This window comes from Lactuca saligna, chromosome 4 (genome assembly GCF_052625555.1).
Source record: "Lactuca saligna cultivar CGN05327 chromosome 4, ASM5262555v1, whole genome shotgun sequence".
Classification (NCBI taxonomy): domain Eukaryota; kingdom Viridiplantae; phylum Streptophyta; class Magnoliopsida; order Asterales; family Asteraceae; genus Lactuca; species Lactuca saligna.
This window is the reverse complement of record NC_136420.1, coordinates 7,508,154-7,515,407: the sequence shown is the minus strand read 5'-3', so window position 1 is coordinate 7,515,407 and position 7,254 is coordinate 7,508,154.

Here is a 7,254-nt window from a genome sequence, read left to right as displayed (position 1 = left end):
CGATAAAAAGTTAGGCGAGAACGGACGTCAAACGAAGAAGTTATGAATTTATAACGAAATTTTCTGTACCGGCCTATTAAAAATAAATAATAAAAAATAAAGTCGAAATTAGCCGACGGAGTCTATACGAAAGTTGTAGAGTGTAGTCTCACCTTCGCGTGGATATAAAGAACGTTGAAAACGGAGTTCGTATGAAGAAGATATGAATTTTCGAAGTTTATTAAATAATTAATAATTAAATTTAATTATTTAATTTCGGTATTATCCGAAGACGAGTCACCAAATTCATCCGGAGTACGCCCCGCGTACAGCGAAGAGTGTCGACACTTCGGATGACGCATGCCAGTACGCCCCGCGTACTAGGAGGCTCCAGCCTCCTATAAATAGGATGCGAGGCTGCCGAGTTTCTTTGCTATTTTTCTCCCTTCTCTCTCCCGTTTTGCACCGTTTTGCGTGCCAGAAGTACCGCGAAGCCCCGGTAATATTCCCGAGTCCCGAAGCAAGTCCCGAGATCCCGAAGATCCCGAGAAGTGCGGTTTCCGAGCCGAAGCTCTGCCGGCGAGAAGTTCGATTTTTGTAGAGATCTTCCAGATCTGCTGAGGATTACTACTTTTGCAAGTCGTAGTGCTGTCCGATCATCTTCTGATCAAGTGAGTGTATACTACCTTTCATAAACACGATAATAATACAAGTATGATTTGAGTGTACTAAGTATATTGTTGTTTATATGTGTGAGTGTGTGGTTACTTTCTTCTAACGCATAATTATCAAGTATTTAATATAAAATACGTGTTATGTGTATATTTTTTTGTTATATGCGTGAATGTATATTCACTTTCTTCTATCTCATAGATATGATTTATTCTCTATGAAATACGTGTTATGTGTATGTGTCTCATCTGTTGTTTTGGAATATGTATTGAATGAGAATGTTATGCAGGTTTTAAACTATGTATAAAAATATATATTTTTATCTACTAATATGTTGGGTAGAACATGGGTAGATAGTTGGTGTGTAATAAACAGATGAGAGGCCTCGATGTTGTTTTGATCCAGTCATCTAGCGGAATTTAGATGACGACCACGGGCTTTTCTAGACAGTCCAGTGGAACGCTAGCAGGCTCATAACTTGTAGGTGTTAATGAACTTGGGTGTTCATTCGTTGTATTCCATCCCCCTCATGGTTGCCTTATTTGACTTATATTGCTGAGGAACCCCCGAAGCATGTGTTGTCACCCCGATGAAATATTCTTAGACTAGGTCCCTTGTGTTAGGTATTTTAGGGACATAAAGTGAGAATAACGGGAATGGGTAATTGGGTTATTGTTGGTTGATAATAATTAATTTAATTATTTATTGTGGGTTGAAAACCCTATATGCTCACCATGCTCCCAAGCCTGACCCACTCAGTTTTATTTGTATTACAGGAAGTGGCGCAAGGGCGTAAGATGGATGAACCATCAAGTTGTTTTGTTTACAAGTCTATATATGTATATATTTGTTGAATGACTTGTAATGTTATCGTTTATGCTTATTGGTCTGTATCGGAACATGACACCCCGAGTTTTGATTATATAATGAAAATACATTTCTTTTATGAAATGCTTTGGTAAACATTGTTTTATCATGTTTTGTTTTAGGAAAAAATTTCGCAACTCTTTCAAATCAAAAGGATTTACTCTAAAATTATTTTAAAAGCATAAATGAAAATCGGTCTTTTCTGGCCGAGATTTTGGGGATGTCACAATGTTACTCTTGAATATTCTACACTCCTTCACTCAAATCATGGATCTCTCATACAAATATCGTCATATTTGTTCTTAGGATCTTCAAATATTCAAGCATCTTCCAAGTGTTATTGACTTCGAAACTTCTTCTCTTCATCATCCATCCCAAGAAATTAGTCAAGGTGAGTTCATACCCCCCCCCCCCTCTTTTCATGTTTTTAACTAGTTTTATGGGGGGATAATACAAGTCATTCAAAAATGTTTAATATTCAAATAGTTCAGGTTTATACCTTTAAAATGACTACTTGCACATGTTCATACGATTTTTCTACAATTTATGGTGATTTTTACAAAATTGTCTATCACTATAGCTAAAATTTCGGACCAGTCAGTGAAAATGGTCATTTTGACAATAGTTAGAGACTATTAAAAATCATAATAAATTTTTTGAGTATACTAGACATATTTTCTGAACTTCCAGAGTTTACGGATTTGAATTTCGACTCACGATGGTTTTTCTGTGATTTCACTAAAGCGGGGACTGAAAAGTAAAAAAGTTATAACTAACAGTGTACAAATTATTCACACTTTATAATTTGTTGAGCAAAGTGTTTATCTACGATGACTACATATTTTACATGTGTTTTCTGTTAAGTTACATTTAAATAACATAAATTACTCATTTATTGTAAGGGTTCTTAGTCATTACAAACATACAAGATAAAACATAATAAGTATAGTTTAGGTTTTGCTAAACTACTAATCACTATGAAAATGTTCAACTCTCACTACAAACGAGTTTTCACTTACCACATGATAAACTATAATAGGTATAGTTTATGGTTCCTTACACTTCAAACATACTACATGAAAGGGGATTCAATTCCACCACAAAAAAGGTTTTACACTCACACTACACGTAAACTCGTTATTGTAAATTGCGAGACATTCTTCATTGTACTCTTAGAGTACGGGTTAAAATTCCTGTAAGTTATAACCAGAGTCTCTTGTAGGGAGAGCGTGATAATTTTATATAGATCTATATTGGGATTGACACCCCACACCTTGCTGCTAGCTACAATGGGACTTGTAGGTCTACGCGTGACAAATGTCATATCTATTCCGACGCCTGAAGAACGTCGCAACATGTCTTCTCTGTCATAGTATGGTTATAACGACTCACATAGGGAGATAACAACACATGTAGTTTACGGGAATTTCTACTTTAAAAGGTATTTTTATTTATTTAAATCTGCATACACTATTACAAATACAAAATAACACACATACACTCGGTCTTGGGCTTTAAGACTACATATCATTTTATAAGGAAAATATTGGATTTTCTTGAGTATACATTACATTTACAAACAAAGGTTTTACAAACTCTACATCCAAAAAGCTTATGCACTCACCAACTTAATTGTTGATATTGTTTCAAAATTACTTGTATTCTCAGGTAATCAGTAAAACAGGTAACTACCGGCTTTTGAGGATGGGACGCTTCGGTGTCAGGGAAAACATTTTATCATTATGATGTAATCAATTTTGAAACATGTAACTCGTGAAACTATGTAACTTTCTCAATTATAATTATAATGGTTGTATTTACTTTGAGCACTATTATACTCGTTGTTGTGAAACTATACATGAAGTCCTCCATCCACAGACGTTTCCGCCATCCCTGGTTCGGGGGTGTGACACAAAGTCTTAATCTAAAACCACCAAAACTACAAGGTATACCATGAGGTCATAGATCTTGACCATAAGAGCCAAAATATCACATAAAGTCCTAAACTGTGTCCACATGCATGGACATTTGGGGCTTGAAAGTCCAAAACAAGAGCTTAGAGGTTGCATGGGCTACTAGGGCCACAAATTTGGCACCTTTATGCCATGAAAGCCCCTCAAGACCCTAGATCTGAAAGGGTTTTCCCAAATGGGACGTCCAAATCTCAACACCCATTATACTTGGACCAAAACATGAAATAAAGCATCCTAAGACGAGATCTAAGCATTCCATGGATAAGGTTGAAGCTTTATACCTCAAATGAATCAGAAACGAAGCCTAACTTCTGGATCTACAATCCTCCTACACATTCTTTCTCCTCATTCAAGCTCCTTCTTCTTCAAACTCACCAATAATGCACAATATTAGTGCACAGTCACCAAAAATGGCTTAGGGTTTCGAGATTTAAGGTTAGGTACTTGGAGGCTAGAAATTAGGAAAAACCCTAGGGCTTAAGTTGTTTAAATAGGTTGCAACGTCCCGATTTTAGGGTTTCCCAAACCCCGTGCAACGTTTCGAGTTGATCCTCCCCAGCTCGTCGAGTTAGTCTTCCAAAATGTGCGCCCTAAATTTCCCGCACGTCGAGTTTCTTCCCCCAAACTCGATGAGTTGATCCTTAGAAATGGGGGTTTCACTTCCATAATTGACCTTCTAGATTCCAGATGTTACAAATTTCCCCCACTTAAACTAGACTTCATCCTCGATGTTTTCTGCAGTCACCTATCCCGACTACAGCTCCCGCGCCATGCCTGCGTTCACCATTAGCTGCCATGAACCAACTGATGTTTCCACGAGTACTGATACCACCATCCTGAGGGTACTACCATCACCCCGTGTAATCAATGGCCTTCCCGAGGCAACCAAGACTTCTATCTTTGAAATAACACCCAAACCTTCAACCCTTGCGAACCACTTCTACCTTATGAGACCTAAAATCTACAATAACCTGACTCCCCGACATCTCTCCCGTGTTGAAACCACATTCTGCCAAACTCTCAACGAGTTGCAGACCAATCATAACACTTTCAACAATGATCTATCTAGATCTGCCAAAACCATCCTCGAAATAGTTCCCCAAATCCGATGAAGAATGAATCCTCGAACTCTCGAATAGAAACCGACCCCACTTATCTGGAATTCAAAACCTAAGTCTCAATGGTTTGACTCATTTTCAGACCCCTCGCACCGAATTGCCACCAAGCCATCTTCATAGAGTCTCGCACCACACAAAATGCTTCCAATCCCTAATCACATTGTCATCTCGATGGATACAAAGTCATTGACCACATACTGTTAAAGAACACTTAACTCGACAAAAGGCTTATATAATTCTTCGAGTAGAAGATTCATCCCTGTAATGGTTAGACTCAGATAAGAGCTATGCAACAAGGTCAAATCAATTACTTTGAGATTATTTGATCCAACTACAAGTGACTTAGCGTCTTCCTGTCCACAAGCTACTCTATGAAAAATCCCAAATCACTGTTGCTATCTAGAATACCGGATTTCTACCCGGCTGCGGAGCCAAAGAGCAACCTCACAGTCGCTCCCCGCAACTTCCGAAGAGAACTACAACTATCTAAATCTGCCCTAACCATATTGCCACGCATGGCTCGATTATTCCTTCTAATCCTCTTGATCATAACAGCCTGACTACCTTTCGCCACTGAATCTAATACGAAAAGTGAATGCTACCAAAACCAGTATAGTCTTACATCAAACCTGGTCTACAATGACCTACTGTTTCCCGAATCTGATCGTATTGTGGCCTACTCACATTTTTGCGGCTGACCTGCCCTGACCTAAACTATTTGAAGGAATCCATGAGTGAATCACAACTCTGTCACATTCTCACTCTTCGAACAGGTACCTGTGAATACTACAGGCCACCCTGCAGTCTTACAACATTCCGATACTAACTAACCACTAGTGGATGCTATGGGCCAGCCCCATAATCTTACTATACAACTATACTAATGGCTAACTAATGAATGCTACGAGCCACCCCCGTAGTCTTACAACGTTTCTACCCTATCTACCAACTAGTGAATGTTACGGGCCACCCCACAGTCTTATAACACTTCTATGCTATCTGCCAACTAGTGAATGCTACGGGCTACCCCGCAGTCTTACAAAACTTCTACACTATCTACTAACTAATTCTACAGGCTACCCTATAGTCTTACCACATTTCCCACGCTCTCTGGACGCTGGTGAATGCTACAACTATCATGTAGTCTTACAACACTTTCCACGTTGTTGACCATGGTCTTACCGGCGATTACCAATCCAAATACACCTAAAGTTGAGCACTCACACGGTCTAACATCCCACACCGAACTCATGTCCTGACTGGGATCCTCAACCTGGTTTCCCATAGTCTGCTACACATCAATCAGATTGGGTCGCAAATTCGGGAAGTTTTTCTAAGCTTCCCATTCACATTATTCCCCATTCGAACAGCCACCCAGGCTGCTTTCTCTTCCCCGATGGGGATACGAGATCATCCCAATTTCACACTTGCTTTTGACCTGGATACCTGAATGATTCTCCCCCACTTCGATCCGACTAAGTCACCACGACATACGAGAAATAGAAGGATTTTCTATCCTTCCTACCTTCCAATGATCGATCTGCTGACAACTGATGCTTACTAATGCTAGAGATCCATTACTAGCCGAACTTAAAAGACCATACAACCCTTGAAGATTAGATGAATACTTTCTGAATCCCATAAATACTGATAACTATGGATGTCCTGAAATGATACCACCCTCAAATCTTGAAGACCAAAAGACAAATGCTCTAACCAATGCCTCAGCAGAAGCTACTTCCTTGGCGTTTCCAACAGCCACTCCAAGGACAACTACTAAAACCACCGAATCCCAACGATGTCGAATAACCATTCTGCAGACCTTGATCGCATACCTTCACACAATGCCCCTGAACGGATCTTGAACCTAACCCAAGATAACACTGACCACTCCCAACCAGCTAAAATTGAAACAACCTTCCATTAACCACTTAGTACTTCACGGCATGCAAATGACATATAACAATATTTGAAGATATAACCCATACATGGGCGAAGAAATGAATCGGATACGTGCTTATCCAAACTAATGCAAGATTCCAACATATATAACTAACCTGAAAGAAGGCAAAAGATACATACTTGTAGAACTCAACTCCTCTTGATCTAATGAAACCCTTCCCCAACAGCTCCTGGAGTTGCAAGGATAACTCCTGCATCTCAGGTGGTGCAAGGAAATAAGGTGCCTTGGCAATAGGCGCCACCCCCATAATCAAATCGATATGGAACTCTGCTTGTCTCTGATCCGAGAATTTCTCGAGGAAAACATCCGGGAACTCACATACTACTAGAACATCGGAAACAGAACTCAACCTCTCAGTGGCAACCCACGTATCCGTCACATACGCTAAAAACCCCATACATCCCTGTTGTAGACTCTGCCTCGCCCTAGCGGCAGAGCAGAAAGTTGATCCCGATCTAGTTCCCTCACTATAAACGGTAAGTACTCCCCCACTAGGGTCTCGTATGATCACCATCTGATGCTCACAGTCAATCACGACTCCAAAGCGGCTCAACCAATCCATGCCCACTATGACACAGACATCACCCATCGCTATCGACACTAGATCTATCAGAAAATCGACACTGAAGACCTCTAAAACACATCCCCAGAATACATCAGTGCCAAATACTGCATGCTCATC